Source organism: Chamaea fasciata, unplaced genomic scaffold (assembly GCF_029207755.1).
Source record: "Chamaea fasciata isolate MVZ Bird 193981 ecotype frontalis unplaced genomic scaffold, bChaFas1.0.hap1 SCAF_7, whole genome shotgun sequence".
In the NCBI taxonomy this organism is placed as follows: domain Eukaryota; kingdom Metazoa; phylum Chordata; class Aves; order Passeriformes; family Sylviidae; genus Chamaea; species Chamaea fasciata.
Genome location: NW_027094092.1, coordinates 21791440 through 21807427, shown reverse-complemented (window position 1 = coordinate 21807427; position 15988 = coordinate 21791440). Strand labels below are relative to the sequence as shown.

The 15988-nt window shown below is 47.8% G+C and overlaps 2 long non-coding RNA genes across 2 annotated transcripts in view; both read right to left on the bottom strand.

Moving 5' to 3' along the window:
- Positions 1 to 14119, bottom strand: part of LOC136292328 (uncharacterized) — a 62947-nt gene extending 48828 nt beyond the window's left edge. Inside the window, exons 1-2 of the long non-coding RNA XR_010721887.1 lie at positions 12746 to 14119; positions 8551 to 8607 (exon numbers count right to left, since the gene is read on the bottom strand). This is a non-coding gene — a long non-coding RNA (uncharacterized lncRNA). The remainder of the gene's footprint in view (positions 1 to 8550; positions 8608 to 12745) is intronic.
- On the bottom strand, positions 1904 to 2978 carry LOC136292327 (uncharacterized). Its single transcript, XR_010721886.1, has 2 exons — positions 2831 to 2978; positions 1904 to 2487 (listed from the first exon to the last, which is right to left on the bottom strand). It is a non-coding gene; the product is annotated as an uncharacterized lncRNA (long non-coding RNA).
- Positions 14120 to 15988: the final 1869 nt, after the last annotated feature.

Here is a 15988-nt window from a genome sequence, read left to right as displayed (position 1 = left end):
TTTTCTGATTTTTTCCAAGATTGTTTTTCTTGCATGTAATATATCTGCTTAAATTTGGGCAGAATTAAAATACCTAAACCATGAGTTTCTACTGTATAGAAATATATATCAACTGAAAAAAATAAATTAAAGGGATGAATATGCCTCAAAAAAAGAAGTCAAATAACTTCAGAATAAGAAATTATCACTCTTGAACAAATACTTTTTGTATACAAGTCTAAAGGAGTTTTACTAATGGCCTCACTGTAGGAGCAAAACTGACTCCATAATCTCACAAACCATATGGGAAAGTAAATGAAGGTATTATGCAAAAAGATATAGTATAGCAGGTTACAAGGGTTTCTGCACTCATGTTCATTTGGGAATCTTTAAACCTATTGGCATGACAGTACTTGGTAACGTTTTGTTTACTGAATGCTAAACTGCAGGATCTCCACTCTCAATTTGGGAGCTGCATTATACATATATTTTTAAAGCCCATTGCATTGAGAAAGGCTTAGTATGACTATGAATAATCAGAGAAGTAAACAAGCAAGGTAGAAATAGTTTGTGTGATACAAGTTTGGAAGGTCTCTGTTCAGTTGCCACACAATAATTGTTAGTGGTATTGAGGAAAAAAATATAAAAATTATTATAAAGAATAAAAGAAAATACCCCTACTCTTTTATTTTGACAACCTAATCACTAAGGACCTAGAAACCCAAATATTCCTCTCAGGCTTTAAACAGTCCCTATGCCCTGAAGCAGATGTAGCATGGAGCAGTGAATTAATAAAGCCAGAATATCTATTGCTAATAGGTTTATCAAGCATGGGAACAGATAGCCAATCACACAATGCCAGAACTGCATCCTATGGAAATTGGTCAAACTGATAAAAAATAGACAATAGACCTCTGACATTCACAGAGGCTCCTTTGCAGGGGCTGTAAGGTCTTTATCCCACTTCTGTAACTGGACAATTAAAAGTAAAGCACAATTCAACAAGACCTTGATTTTCAACACAAGCCAGATACTTTTACCCATTGTGAAAAGGAAAGGAAAAAAAATCTCAGATGCAGTAGTGCAAAACAAAAGGCCTTTCCCTGCAAGCATCTGCATCTCTTTGCAGCATTTACTGCTGTGAGGAGCCCTGTTGCGGTCAGGCTAAGTCCTGTTAGAAGTCTGCTTGGAGGAGGAAAGCCCTTGCTGGATCAGGATGTAGTTACTTTTCTCAAGAAACAGCTGCTGGGTTTGCAAGCTACATACCAAGCTTTGAAGTGTAACAGACTGCTAGTAAATGCCAACAGCCAGAAAATATTTTTTTTTTTTTTACTAAATAGTTAAAACTGGTGTTTAAAAAACACCTGAATGGAAGTTGCAGAAATACAGGCAGTCACTGGTCAATAACCATTATTTTTTAAAATGTCCTTGACTCCATAAACTGTGATATAATAAAATAGTCTGCCCTGTACTTCGGCATAATTAATACTGAATAGACCTTTAAAAAGTTAGTAAATATTTATGAAATGAACTATAATTTTCTTAGTGTACATTAAAACCTCTGGATCAGTAAACCATCTTCAATTTTTTCAAAACTTATACCTATCAAGAAAGGGATCACATTTTGCCTTTATTACTTCTGCTATGGATTTGCATGTATCTGTATTTGAGGATATGTCCACATGTGCACATACACATCTATCTATGCACACACAAAGACTTATATATTTGTAAGTACTGGATAAGAAAAACTAAAGAAGAAGTAAAAAAAGCACCATGTATAATTGTTATAAAAAGTTAAAACTACTGCATAAATTTAAAATCATTATGTGAAAAATGTCATGGTTTCTGATATTAATTTTTTTTAAAGAGCAAAACCAGAAAGTACTTGGAGAAACTAAAAAAACAAACAAACAAGGGGAAATCCTGATTTCCTCTTTTATATGTTCTTTATTGCTACATTTCATTCAGTTTAGCCAGTAAAACCCCCAACAACCTACAAGATCAATTGTTTATCTTTCTCTCCTAGCCATGTAGCCTCCTTGCTGTCCTGTACTAATAAAAATCAGATGCTTTTGGTTTTTAACGTTAACTATAAAGTGTTTTAATTTAATTTAAACACAAAAGATAGTCGGAGGTTTTTTTCTTTTCCTTTACACAAACATACTTCTAAATTTTTTTAAAAGAAAAACATGGGACTTTTTAAAGTCACTGTCATAGGTCCTTCAAGATTATTTTGAGGGTCAGTCTTAAACATAGTGTCCCTTTTACTGCAAGCCTGGTGAGTAGAGCTCCGAAACGTTTCAGCTGCGTAACTTGGCACCCAGTTTTTTTAAGCCACGCTGTACACGAGTCCTTCGACCTCTTCATAAAGCCTAGAGATGAAGGTGTGGGAGGCCTGCCAGTATATGGACTTGAACAGTTCAGAGGAGAAATCAGTACAGTAAAGTTGGGGTTTTTCTATTGTTTTTCCTAATTTGGTTCAGTTAGGTTGGCCTTTTGCTACAACTGCAAGATAAAAACATACGCACATGAACATATACACATACAGTTAATTACAAAACTCTATAAAAATGGGTAATACACGCCAATAAATCCTATTTTTGTGTGATTGATCCTTCCTTCCCATTCTTTCTGGTCTCAACTTGTTATAAAGCAGGGAGCATGTGCTCCCCTGTATACCTTGTAACTTCCACCATCATCTGCAACACACTGCAGAGGAATAATCAATTTCTAAACTGCCTGCAAAGTCCATAGCAGCACACACCTCTCTAATTTACCTACAGAACAATTAAGGTGAGGAACCATAACACTAAATTCAGTAGGTGAAGGGAAGGTTTCTCACACTTACATAGACAGGCCCTGATGTCTGCCCACTCTGCATCCATGATGAGCATTGTAAACGTCCAAGTGCCCAAAAACAGAGGCTAAGCCAGCTACTGATCACGCCTGTTAAACTGGCTGCTCAGGCTCACTCCTCCACCTTCTGCCCTGACTCCCCATTTTCACCTCCTGCGTTCACCAGGAGCACTCATCTTGTTCTCATTGCAGGAAACAAGGCGGGAGGAGCAGTGTAGCAGGGGAATCAGCTGAGGGCCCTTCCCAGGAACAGGTGCCAATGGAGGTGGGTGAAAATCTGGGAGACACAATGGAAGGAAAACAGAGACAGTGTGCATGTGCCTGAGTTGGGACAAAGAAGAAGGAACAATGAAATAAAAATAAGGGAAAACTAGGAAATTAGAAGAAAAAAAAAAAAAAGAAAAAAAAAAAGGAGGGAGGATTGAAAGAGGAAAAATGGGAACTGTCTTGCCATGTTCCCATCATGAGCTGCATTTAGTTGTTTCTCTACCTGTGCCACATCATGCTTCCCCAGCAGATGTTCCTGTGAGGGTAAGGAAAGTGACTGAGAAGCATTGCTTTGACAAGGGTGAGTCTGGGAACCAACAGTGGACAGATCTTTCTTAAAAGCCTACCTGTCAATTCTGCTAATTTGTTTCTTTTTCAGCTCCATAAATCCTGATATGGAAGGAAAAGAGAGTTACCAAATAGATTGTCAGAAAATAGCACCCCCCAAAAGTCATGTCATCTGTCCCTCTCTTTCTACCTCTTTGAGAAGAAATCCAGTTTCTTTTCCAACCAGGAATTGTGCCTGGCCTTACACTTGGAACACACAGGCTGGAGACTCTCTGAGGAGTGAGAGGCCCCAGGAGCAGATTTATGACAAAGGCTGAGAACCGTGCTCAGGCAGGGAACCCCTCACTGCACCATCCTTGCACTGGAGATGGATGAACAAACAGCAAATTAGCAATGAGTATATGTTCACATCAAAACAGGCAAACGCGTTGGCACAGCCAGGAACTTCTAACAGGTACATCAGTCAAGATTTTTCACATCCTCTAAGCAGACAAATAGGTCTTCTTCTCTTAAATCACTGGCCATTTTTAATGTGACAAAACAGAGCATATGAACACATGCTGAAAAAAAATACTAAAATATAACAATATAATTAAAGAGATTTAGAAAGGAAACCAGAAAGTGATAGAGACCTGGCATCAGCTTGTCACTAAGGACAAGGGCAGCTGCATCAGACATGCAGAATTTTATTGAGTAACCCAGCCAGACTTTCCAGAAAGAGAAAGACAAAGGCATTGAGATGTTTCTGTGTTGGCTTTTGTGTATTTCTTTGGGTGTTTGCAGCTCACGGTACTTCTGTTAAATTAACGCTGCTGACTATGTATTCTACGTATTGAGGTTAAACAACTGATTGTGTCAAGGCTGCTGGCCACTTCTCCCAGGCCTTTTTTGTCTTCAATTAACTGGCCTTTTTTGTCTTCACTCCTCTCCCAGGAAATGCTGATGTTTTTTCTGGAGTGGACACTATATGCCATCCACTCAGTGCAAGATCAAATACCCTCTCTTCTAGGCCACTTCCTCCTTTCCCTCCTGTTTGCAGTGAGGGTGGACACCTGCATGGGCTGACTTACATCTGTACAGCTGGGACTGTGCTGTGACCAGCTGAACAACAGCGCCTTTTCCCAGTGCTTGTCCCAATTCCTCTGTTGGAAAATAACCTTATTTCCTTCAGAAAACCTATAAACTCAAGGGTGTGGTGGACCTTGATTCGACAGTGCTTTCTGCCTCCCACATCACTCTGGTAAATGCATTCACATGAGGGCAGACAATTTGAAGAGAACAAAAATGGAAGAATCACATTCTGTAAAAAGAATGTAATTTCTCCATAGCAGTGTCCCACTGCTTTCCATTTTTTTCCTTCAACCATGCAGTCATTTTGAAAAGGCATCATTTAAAACAATCAAATTCTCAGAAGAAATTTTTTTTTGCAACTCCCCTTTTCAGAGAGGTTTGCACACAAATTGAGAATTTTCAGGTTTCCCAGGCAGATGAACCTTGTCCACTCGGGCAGAAGCCCATGATATGTCACGTTATTTAGCGTAGCATTATTTCATGCTGTTTACTTATAGCTTGCTGAAAATAAGGGATGATGAAACACCTTTTCCAGGGCACCCCCTGAATTTATTCTAAGTAAATTGTTTACCATGTTCTTGGCCTAGAAACTCACAATTCTCTGAGCCCTTTTTAAAAACCTACTTGCCCACTCTCAGCTGTGGGGAGAAGGCAACAATAAACCCTTCAGTACCTCCACTGGGGAGAAAAGGGGGTCACTTCAGAAGACAGCCTGGCCACCTCCCGGGAGACAGAGCTGCTGCAGTGGGAGAGCACGGATCTGTCAAATTCAGAGAATGAGCTTTGGGGATGAGGGAATCCTCTAATAAAATAAACAGAAAATTAAATTCACCTCCCTTTTCCTCTCACATCTCCCATTGATGCCTCCCTGGAAGAGAACAACGTGGTGCCTAGACATTAGCACTAAAAACACCACAACTCATTGACAAACACAAGGGGTCACATTTCTTCTCTGGCTCGACTCGAGCGAATCATCTCTTTTCTCCTGCAGAAGTTAATGCTGCAACCTGGTGACCAGCACAGGTACCATCAGTGCCCAAAGGTGTGTCCTTGTCACTACACTTACAGCTCAGCCCGTGACTACCTGCACATGGACAGGAACGTGGGTCACGGGAAGCACTTGTGCTGTGCTGGAGTTTGGACTGTGGCCATGTGAAGTAGATGGTGTCTACTAACCCCAGAGAGCTTCTGCAGACACTAAAGACATATTGGAAATGAGACTCATGTCATGCTGCTACCACGATGCATTTCTCCATGTGCACACAGAAAGATTAATAAAGCATCTTCTATCATCCTTCCAAACCCACCTGAACAACAGCATCAGATATGCTATAAAACATAGGGAGCGCTTCTTAGTTTACATGGAAACTTTGAATTTGTAACTCTCTTCTACAAATTAAGAAGCTTGACTATCCAGAATTAAAACAAAGTGCTAGAAAAAAAATCCATTTTATATTCACATGCGTATGTATTTTCTGTGCATGCATGTCTGTGCTGTGTGTGCTGTTCTGAACAGTACTTGGTCACTTACACAGAAAATTGAATGTATTTAAATAAGGTGCAGCTTCTCCCTGCTCCAAAAGCAGTCCATGGACAATGTTGCTTTTTTCTGGTTATATTTACAAATGGAAATGGATTATATTTACAAACAGAAACAGCATTGTGTCATTTCAGACTAAGTTTGGCTGCTGGAGTGCTCCTCTCTGAACTTTGGTAAGTCTACATCGCGTATTTTCCCCCAAACTACATATCACGTCTGCAGTACCATAAATCTGCCAACCTTTCCTACCATTTCTACTGCTAATTAGGCTTCATTGGGGTTTCACTCTCCCACTCCCTACATTAGATACACGCAGTGTCAGCTAAGCATGCTGCAAGCACTACTACCTGCAGAACTGGTTATCGGGGCACTTCCCCTGGTCATGCCAAACCAGTGATGACAACACGGGGAACATTTTGACAAAACAGGCTCCTGTGGACACTGCCAGTGAGTCAACAAACCCTATTTAATATTCCATAATTAGTTCCCATCAAATATTTCAGAAAAAGAAAGATATATAATAACTTTTCGTCTTTTTTTGGAGGGAGAAGGGGGATGGGGGGCAACAACATGACACCAACCAAATTAACCTGCCCTGTAGTAGAAAAGCTGAAAGATATTTATTTTAATTTATAGGGAAAACTCCTTTAGACATGTATTTAAAAACATCTAGTGTTTCAACAAGGCCTGATAGCTACTGCAAGTTACAGGAAAAACAACCACTACACAACTTGTCTGAAAATATAATAATACAAGTAAAAGGTAATTTACATGAGTCCTTTATAAGAGCAATCTCTATATCCAGAAATGAGATGGCAGCATACTACAGCTAATGCAAATATTATAGCTAAATATATTTGTGGTAACACATCTAAAAGAGAAAGAATGAGAACTGATGTGCAGATGATCTGTGAAAGACTCAAATACTAATAAAAACTGGGGGGGAAGGAGGGTAGAAGGAAGGTGGGGTAAGAGTGTTAAATCATTATTTCACGAGGCTCATATTCACAAGGCATTTTTTTACAGATGGTTGGAGGTATTTCTCAGCCCTTAACTGACAGGAATACAGCAGGCTCAGAGGCCTTAAGCAGCAATTCTATTCATAGGCCCTTAGCCTTTATATAATTGTATTAGGTACAGTAACAGACATAAATTAACATGCACTGACCCCCACTCCTAGCAGTGTATGCCTTGACCTTTTGAGAAACCTCAAGAGCAGTAGTAGTTTAGTATTTGATACATCCCCTTTTGGGGGAGAATAAATGCAGGTCTAGGAGTTGCATGTACTCGAGGCTCCAGCAGGCCTTACCCATCTTTGGCTACGAGAAGCTGCTTTCGTATCTTTAAGATCCTTCTTTCATATCTTTAACTAAGGAGAGTTTGTCTACTTTGGCCGCAAACAAGCTGACACCAGTAAAGCACTGCTAAGCTTTATGGGTGCTAACGGAGTGTTTGATGCAAGTCAGGTGGCAGGTTTGGAGCACCTAACCCCTGAAGACATCTGCCCATAATGGCAGCTTTCTGAAGAAAGACATTTTTGTCGCTTTACAGCAAATCATCCACTGCAATTTGTGGGCAGATAACGTCCACCAAGAAATTAGACGCCAAAACAAAAAGACAAAAATGGACTCTTTGCTAAAAGAAGAAGCAATATCCTGTGCATTTCATTTACTCATAAATTGAATTTAAAATTTAAAACATTAAAAATTAATTTAAAACTCAAAATATAGAAAGACTTTTCTGTAGTTACTTATCTGTAAACTTTTCATTTTGTAACTGGAGCGTACTTTGTCTTTCTCTAAAATTGCACATCTGGAAACAGAGCAGGGGACAATGACTAAACCTGACTGAAACAAGAATATGTTTGGTTGTTTCACTGGGAGAGGGTCCTTTTGCTTTTAAAACATTTGCTATCAATTAATTTGTCTCTCAATTTTCTACCTCACGACTATACTGGTAGACAGTAATTTGTACTAGCTGTCTCAAGGATGGTGGATTTAAAAAAAAAAGGCAGAGGAAAGAAAGAAATCTACCAGACATAAACTACGAGAACTGCAAATGTTGGACAATACATTTAACCATGAAGTGGGAGAGTGTTAACTAGTGAATAAAGAAGGAAAGATGAGGGAAGTAAGGAGATGTTAGGCAATCCTTCCTAACTTTTTTCCTCCCCTGCCTTCTCAAGACGACAGGTTTCACTAGAAATCAATGCGACGGCCTGTTTATATATAACTTCTATCAACTTTTTGTGGATTTTCCCCCCGTTTCAATGACCTGACCTCCCTTCCACCATCCTGGGCCTTCTCCCATGTGGGATGAGGTTGTTGCCTGTGCCTGGGGGCAGCAGGTGCTGCCCGGGGCTCTGTCGGTGCTGGGGGTCCGGGGGCAGCTGTGGCCTAGTGCTGTGTGAGGCCAAGCCCGGCTGTAACCAGCGCTGGGGACTGAGGGAACGGCAGCAGCCGGGAACCCGGACGGCTCCTCGGCTTTCGGGAGGGCCCGTGTGGGGAATCCCCGGGGGTGTGGGGACAGCCCGTCGCTTCTCTCACCTGCCTGCGGCCCTCGCTGCTCCCGTGGAGCCTCCGGCCTCGACGGCGCGGCCGCACCTGCAGGGAAAGCAGAGGGAGAGGAGGGTTAATCGCGCCGGAGTGGCTCCCACAGGGGTCTCCGCTCCTCCCCGACTCACCTGGCTGCGGTTCGCCCTGAAGCGTCGTGGGGAGCGGAGACTGGCTCACGGCCCCACCCAGACGTCCCTATCGCCCGTGGGGATACGCACACACACAGACTACCACAGAGAACGGAGCCCCTCCAGCTGCCTCAGGCCCAGACTCGGCAGAGCCCGTCGGGGGAGGCGAGGCCAGCCCCGGATGCGCCTCGGCAGGGCCGGGTAAGAGCCCGACGGCCAGGGGAGAGGGCCGGCGCTTCCCCGGGGCAGCCCGGAGCGGCTGCCGGGGGTGGGTGCCCGCTGGGGTGCGGCAGGCGCGGCAGCGGCCCGGGCCGCCCGACGTGTCCAAGTGTCCTGCAGCGGAGAGGAACCTGCGAGGAGCCAGGGCAGGGAGAGGGGCAGGGCAGGGAGCGGGGCAGGGCGGCTGGCGAGAGGCGCCCTGTGGAGCTCCGGCGGCCGCGGAGCCCGGCCAGGGGCAGCCCCCAAGCAGAAGGGAGCGGCTCCCGCTCCGCCCGCAGCAGCCGCAGCCCTGAGCATGGCAGCAACAGTTGGCTGGCAAGGTAAAGAGACGGGGAGCTGCACCACCGTGGCTCGGATTTCCCCTCGCGCCTGAGCTACCCCCCCGCAACTCACTCCTGGTTTCCCTCCTCTTGAGGGACCACAGTAGGCAGGGAACAGAGATGTTTTTTCAGCCTTAGCTTGGCTGATCTCTCTTATCACATCTTTCTTCTTTTTTTTCCAAGTTCCTTCTACCTTGTCTCTCCCTTTAGAATATGCTCACATGAATAAAACCCCCGTAAAGATGTTTGCTGGCGACAGGAAAGTACTAACGTCTTCTTCTTTTTTTCTTTTTTCTTTTTTTTTCTTTCTTTTTTTTTTTTTCTAAATAGAGGAGGATAAATAATTATGAAAATGCGAGTCTGCTTAAAAGATATTGTGACCCTTCCACCTTTGTTTTCATCAAGACAGCTAGTGCTCAAGCTACGTGTCCTGGGCAAGAAGGAAAGGAGAGAAGGAAGAATTAAGGTGCTTTTGCTTTGCTTTCTTTCCTTGCTTGTTCTTTAGCCGGCCTTTTACTCTTTTCTAAAGTCCGAGCAAGTCTCCAAAATATCTTTTATCTCTCGAGAAATAGTAACTCTTAAACTGTGGTCCTCACCCGATCTCTCCAATGCAGGCTTCCCTGAAATGCAAGATCAGCCCTTTCTCAGCCGGATCGCCCTCCGTGCCGCTGTCGGGGGTGGGGGGGAGGGGGCAGATGGGAGAGCCCTTGTATTTTCTAACAGCTGAGACATTAGATCGCACCCCCACCTCCTTTTTATTTTACAGCCGGGCGAACCATAGGCCCCTGTGTTGCGTCAAGCGGCCACTCTGCTACCAACTTGCTGCTTAGATCTTGTCTCTTTCACGAGGCTGATCTGCACGGACAGATCTGCGCTTAATCGCTCCTTCTTTTGGGGGGCGGCAGGCACGGAGGATTTCTCTTTGCTATTTATTTCTTGCCCACGGAATCCGGGCTGGTAATTACTGCAAAGAGAGGGAAAATGCAGCTTCCCTAACTCCTGCCTTAGATGCTCTCAGTGCTGTGTGCATGCACAAGGCAGTTTCAGAACCACAGAGCTGGTGCTGATGCTGCTTTGCTCGCTTGCAATCACCTCGTCCAAAAGCATCGCCTCGGCTGGGTTTTCCCTCGGATTCTGCCTTTTTTACCCTTTTTGGGGGCACTACTTTTTGCGGAAAGAGTGATTGGAGATATCACCGGACTGCAAGTTGTTTAAAATCAGGTTGGAAGTGGGCAGGGGGGAGGGAGGCGCCTTTGGCAAGCGCTTCCATGGTGCATCTCCTGTTAACTGGGGTCTCCCCCAAACCGCGGCAGCTCCGTGCACCTCCCCCTCCTCCTCCCTCCCTATTATTTATGGGGTGATCCCAGTAAATCCCACCCTCCCCACCTCGAAATAAACCGAGGCTCACGATTACAGAGCATTTAATGAATCGGTCCGATTTTTTTTTTTTTTTTATGAATTAATCTCGATCAACTAGGACACCCATATTTTCAAACACGGCTATGCCCTGGAAGGAAGGGGGTCGGGGGCGGGGGGGGTGGGGGGGGGGGGGGGAAAGGTGAGGATAGGAGAACTTTTAGGAAGTTTTATTCTATTTTTATTTTTCCATTAATGAAATAAAAAACACCATACAGTTATCCGAATAAACGTGTGATTTGCTCCTTTAGGCAAAAGTCGATTAAAAAGTTAGGCTACTAGGCGACGGGGAATATTTGGACGTCTAGGGGACCAAGCGGAGTAGGAAAGGGGGAAAGGGTGTTTATTTCTCTCACTACATATATATCTAGAGACACATATATACACTCACAGCGGGAGGGGGGGTTGGGGGGGGGGTGGGTTGGACGGGGGAAAGGGAAAGGTGCCAGGAATTAATAATAGAAGCCCACAGAGTCTAGATAAGTCCAAGGCTCGGCGATCGCAGCTGCTGCTCCTTCGGCGAATGCGCCCTCCGCGAATGCTTTTTGGGGTAAGGGCTTCCCGGGTAGGTAGTTATGTACAGCAAGCCCAGACCGCAAAAAGATTCGCGAAGGACAAAGTCTCCCGAGGCTTCCTACATCCATCCATCCGGCTGCCACCATAACATCCACAGGACCCACGGGCGATCGGCTCCGCCGTTCCCCGCCACGCCGGGTCCCCACCCCCCATCCCCGCCAAGTCCCGTTCCGAAACCCAGGACCCCGCCGGGGCGAGGCGCCGCTGGGACGGAAGGGGGGTGTCCCGCCACCCCCCCTCCCCCCCGCGGCGGGGCCGGCGGCGCGGGGCCGCGGGAGCGTGGAGGAGCGCGGCGTGTCCGCGGCCCCGCTCCGCGCGGAGGCTCCGACGCTGGGCACGGGCGCTGCGTAAAGAGAAAACTCTCCCCCCTGAGCGCTAAATAAATAGAGAGCAGGCGGGCCTCTCATTGGTGCGGGCTAAAATCGTCACCCACCAATCAGCGGCCGCCTCACACTGCCTCGCTCGGCTTTTTTTTTTTTTTTTTTTCCTCCTTTTTTTTTTTTTCCTCCTTTTTTTTTCCCCCTTTTTTCCCGAAAGGGGGAGAGAAGAGGAGAGAAGAGCGGGAGGGATGGATGGAAGGAAGGAAGGGGGAAGAAAAAAAAAAAGAGGAAAAAAAGGCCCTCTCCATGTTCAATTAGTCACCAAATCCGCGACAAGACCACGTCCAAGAGTGAGGCCGGGCCAGCCCAGATCCCTTCTCACTTCTGCCGCTCCCCGAGCCCCTCTCCGGGAATCCTCTGCCGAAGGGGCGCCGTTAAGCTAAGGACCAGCCCCGCGGCGGGCTACCCCGGGCGCAGAGCCGCTGGTCCCCCCGGCGGGGGCGCCCCAGGCCGCCCGCCACCTCGCGGCGGGCAGCCGGGGACACGGGGACCCGCCGCTGCCTTCTCCCCTATTCCCCCCGCCTCAGGGCGGGGAGCCAGCCAGACCCGAGGGGCGACCCTGCCGGGTCAGCGGGGGACGCGGGACGTCCCCTCCCCTCCGCTCCCAGCGCCGTCCTGGGCGCTGAGCCACTCGCCACCGCCACCAGCGAGGACACCCGCTTGCTAAAAGTTTCCAGGACGTGTCACTGAACTCCAGAGGTCTTCTCTTGAAAGCCTGCGGGGAACCAGAGGCCCCGCCAGTGCCCGGCGGCAACGGGAGCAAGGCAAACACACCTCCGCGTCGCGGTCCGCCCGCCCGCCGGGATCCCGAACGAGCTGGGGCAGAGACCCGCGGGGGACCGAGGGGATTCGCATCCCGGCTCGAACTCCAGAACTTGCAGTTTCACCGCTGCCCCGCGGCGGCGAAGGGTCCCGCGCGAGCGGCACGGGAAAGCCACGCGTGACGCCCCCGCGCGCGTCCCACCCCGCACGGCCGCAGCTCCCTCCCGATTCTCCTGCCCGCCGGGCGGCACGGCGCCCCGCGCCTCCCGAGCCCCCGGCGAGACCAGCGGCAGCGGCGCGACGGAGCGGAGCGGAGCGCAGGCAGGGCGGGCAGGGCGGCCGGGGCAGCGCAGGCAGCAGAAGTTTGAAAACCTCCAGCACTTACCTGGCGGGGCGCGTCCCTGGCCGCTCCGGGGAGTCCCGCGCAGGGTGCAACCATCACCAACAGAGTTTTGGTGTTTTTTGGTGGATTTTGGTTTTGGTTTTTTGTTGGGTTTTTGGTTTGGTTTTTTTTTTTTTTTTTTTTTTTTTTGGAAAGCCCAAAAGCAAAGCGTCTCTTCCTTCAGGTGTGTATATAAGTTACTGTACTGTGTGGGAGGGTCACGATCTCACTAGGTGCAGAAGATTCCCCAGGATTAACCCCTCCTCTCCCTACCCCTTCTGCAACTTGTTGAGGATTTTATACACACACGCGCGCAGGCACGGGCACACGGGCACACACACGCACACACACACACACACGGATGGGAGAGCAAGGAGAAAGCGAGCTCCGCGGAGTCCGGCTGCCCCCCGACGCCGTTGTGATTGGATGGTCTTTTCATGGAGAGGGGACGTCTCAAGTCGAAGTCACGATTTCTCCTCAGTTTGGAACCATCTGTGACTGGAGCCATGACGCAGCCAGAGCACATTACTCACTTTTACAGTCACGACTTGGAAATCCGTGCAGTTTCCAACCAAAATTACACCGCCACCATTGAATTATTTAATAGGATCCAGTTAAGGGTAATCTTATGCATTGTGTCAAGTGAGGCAACGATCTAGGAGGGGAGGGCTGGGAAGGCGAGGGAGGGGGCGAGGAAGGAGGGCATTTCTTGTTTTTAATGCCTGTTCTGCAGAGATATATTAAGAGTTGCAACGATTGGCTACACGTGTTATAAGGGGATTTTTTTTCTTGCTTTAAAAAAGCAACCAAAAAAAATAGATATCTAGTCCGCTTGTAAATACGACCACGCAAGCTCGGGGAAGGGACGGTTTAGACATTAAGAGGAGCCGTGGGTGGAGTACCGTGCTGTGAATTCAGGCGCTGGTGTTTGATTAATTGCAAGAAATTATGTCTTTTGTATGCATAGATTAGAGCCATTGCATGCGGTCTTGGCCAGGAGGTGCTCTCACCCCAGCCCAGTGTACTGTGCTATACTGATGCTCATGGCTGCATCATGCCATTGTCTGCAGGATCCGCAATTGTTGCTGGGCTTTGTGTGGTAGGTGCACCATTTTCTAAGCTTGCTTTTACTGCAAGGCTATGGCTAAACGTGCTCCGGGGGCTCCTCTCTTGGCTATTGTCTGCCTCGTGCGTTTTCCATCCTTTGCAGGTCTGAGTCTGCGGCTAAGCCCCCTTCCACGGCGGTTTCGGAGGGGATACCATTGTCCGGGATAACGCAGTGGTGCATGTGAGTGCCAGACGGTGTTTCCTTGTCTCTATTAATGCAATCTGATGACATGCCTTTGCTAGCCGGAATGCCTGCGAACCTGCATGCCCGTAGCCTAGCGAGAACTTCCCCGGCTCTCAGAAGCGGTGAGGGGGTGACGGGTGGTTGCAGCACCGAGGTAACCCTACATAGGCACTCCGTACACACCACAACAATCCCCACTACTTCGCCTCTAATTCAGTCATTCCACCAACTCCTCTGGTGAGGGTATGACTAAGGACGCGAAGGACGGGCAATAATAAAAACAGACGCTCGCACACACGCGATCTACAGAAAGTGTGAGCACTTAGAGGGGAAAAATGAGGTGGGAGGAGAAGGGGTGAGTCCAAATAAAGCAACCTATAGCCTCTTATTTTGCGGAGCACCATCATCAGGTACAGGCTCTTTCAAACGCACGGGCGGGAAGGGCAGGCGGCGCCGGGCGGAGGAGCGGCGGCGGGGAAGCCTCCGCGGGAGCGGCGCTGCGGGCGGCGCAGCACGGCCCCCGCCCGGCGGGCACCGGGGCAGGCACCGATCCCCGCCCGTGGCGGCGGCGGAGCGGCGGCGGGTTCAGCACCGGGGCGCGGACAGCTCCCGGCGGCCGCCCTGCGGGGAGCGCCCGGCCCGCGCCCCCGGCCCCGCCGCCGGCTCTGCCTCTCCCCCCGCGGAGGGCGAAAATAGAGGGGGGGGCGGGCAGGGAGAGGGGCTCAACAGCGCCGACAGAGAGAGAGAGAGAGTTGCAGCTCGCTATTGATTCAGAGATTTACCGACAGGGTGATTCCCCTTTCTGCAAGAATTCCCCGTGTCTGAGCTCCGGGCATGCACCAAATTCATTATGTAGACGAGTATACCCCTCTCGCTTTAGAGAAAAAGTAGAAAGGAAGGAGAAAACAATCCAGGCATGCATAAAATAAAGACAAGACTCACAGCCACTCTCTGCATCATGCACAGGAAAGATCACTACTTACCCAAACGGGAACTCCTCAGTTAGGGGAGGGAGGGGGAGGAGGGGGAAAGGGGGGGGGGGCGGGGGGGGGAGAATCCAACAATTAATTTCCAGACAGGAGTTGGAAAAAAAAATACTGCGGTGATGTCCAGGTTTTCTTCCACCCGCGCTCGCTTTTTATACAAGTGCAACCCTCTGTCTATTTCTGGAACGCGATCAAAACCCTGATGCTATTTTTAGCAGGTACTGGGGAAAAAAATCCACACACAAAGGCATTTTGCTGGAACGCTACGTCCAAAACATTAAATGTGCATTTAGTCTGCCCCCCTACAACACAACAACCCCCAACCACGCACCCCCATACCCCAGCTTATTTCTGCAACACCATCAAAATTTGCTTTAGGTGCATCATTGCAGAGAAAAAATAAAACAAACAAAAAACCACAAAAGCCCCCCAAAAAACCCCACAACAAAAACAAACAAACAAAACCCACACCAAACGACCCAAACTGACCGCCTTTCATGCTGTCCTATTGCACAAACCCCTAATCCACAGTTGTATTGAGTCTGTCTCTGTGCCTCTCTGCCTGTTGCCTTGCAAGCATTATTGTGTCTGTCTTCCTCCGGAGTCTTTACAAAGTGGGCTTTGGAAAAAACACAACCACCATGCACCAGTTTGTCATCATGCACAAATGTGGATTTCAGGCAGGGATGCTTGCTTTACCGAGACACAGAGATGGTTTCATGTACTGAACTGCACACAGCACCAAGAAGGGTTGTTTTTTTAAAAAAAATTCTCCCCTCCCCACCCACTGCCTTTTCCCCCTTTAAAAAAAATCCTTTGTTTGGAGAATAAAGGATCTATAAATATATATATATGGAAAAAAAAGGGGTGTGTGTGTTTGCGTTCTAGTAATTCACTACGAGGGGGGACTGGGGAAAAAAATAGAATCATTAGGGCTTGCAGGCTGCAAGGAGCCAGCCTGAGACTCCT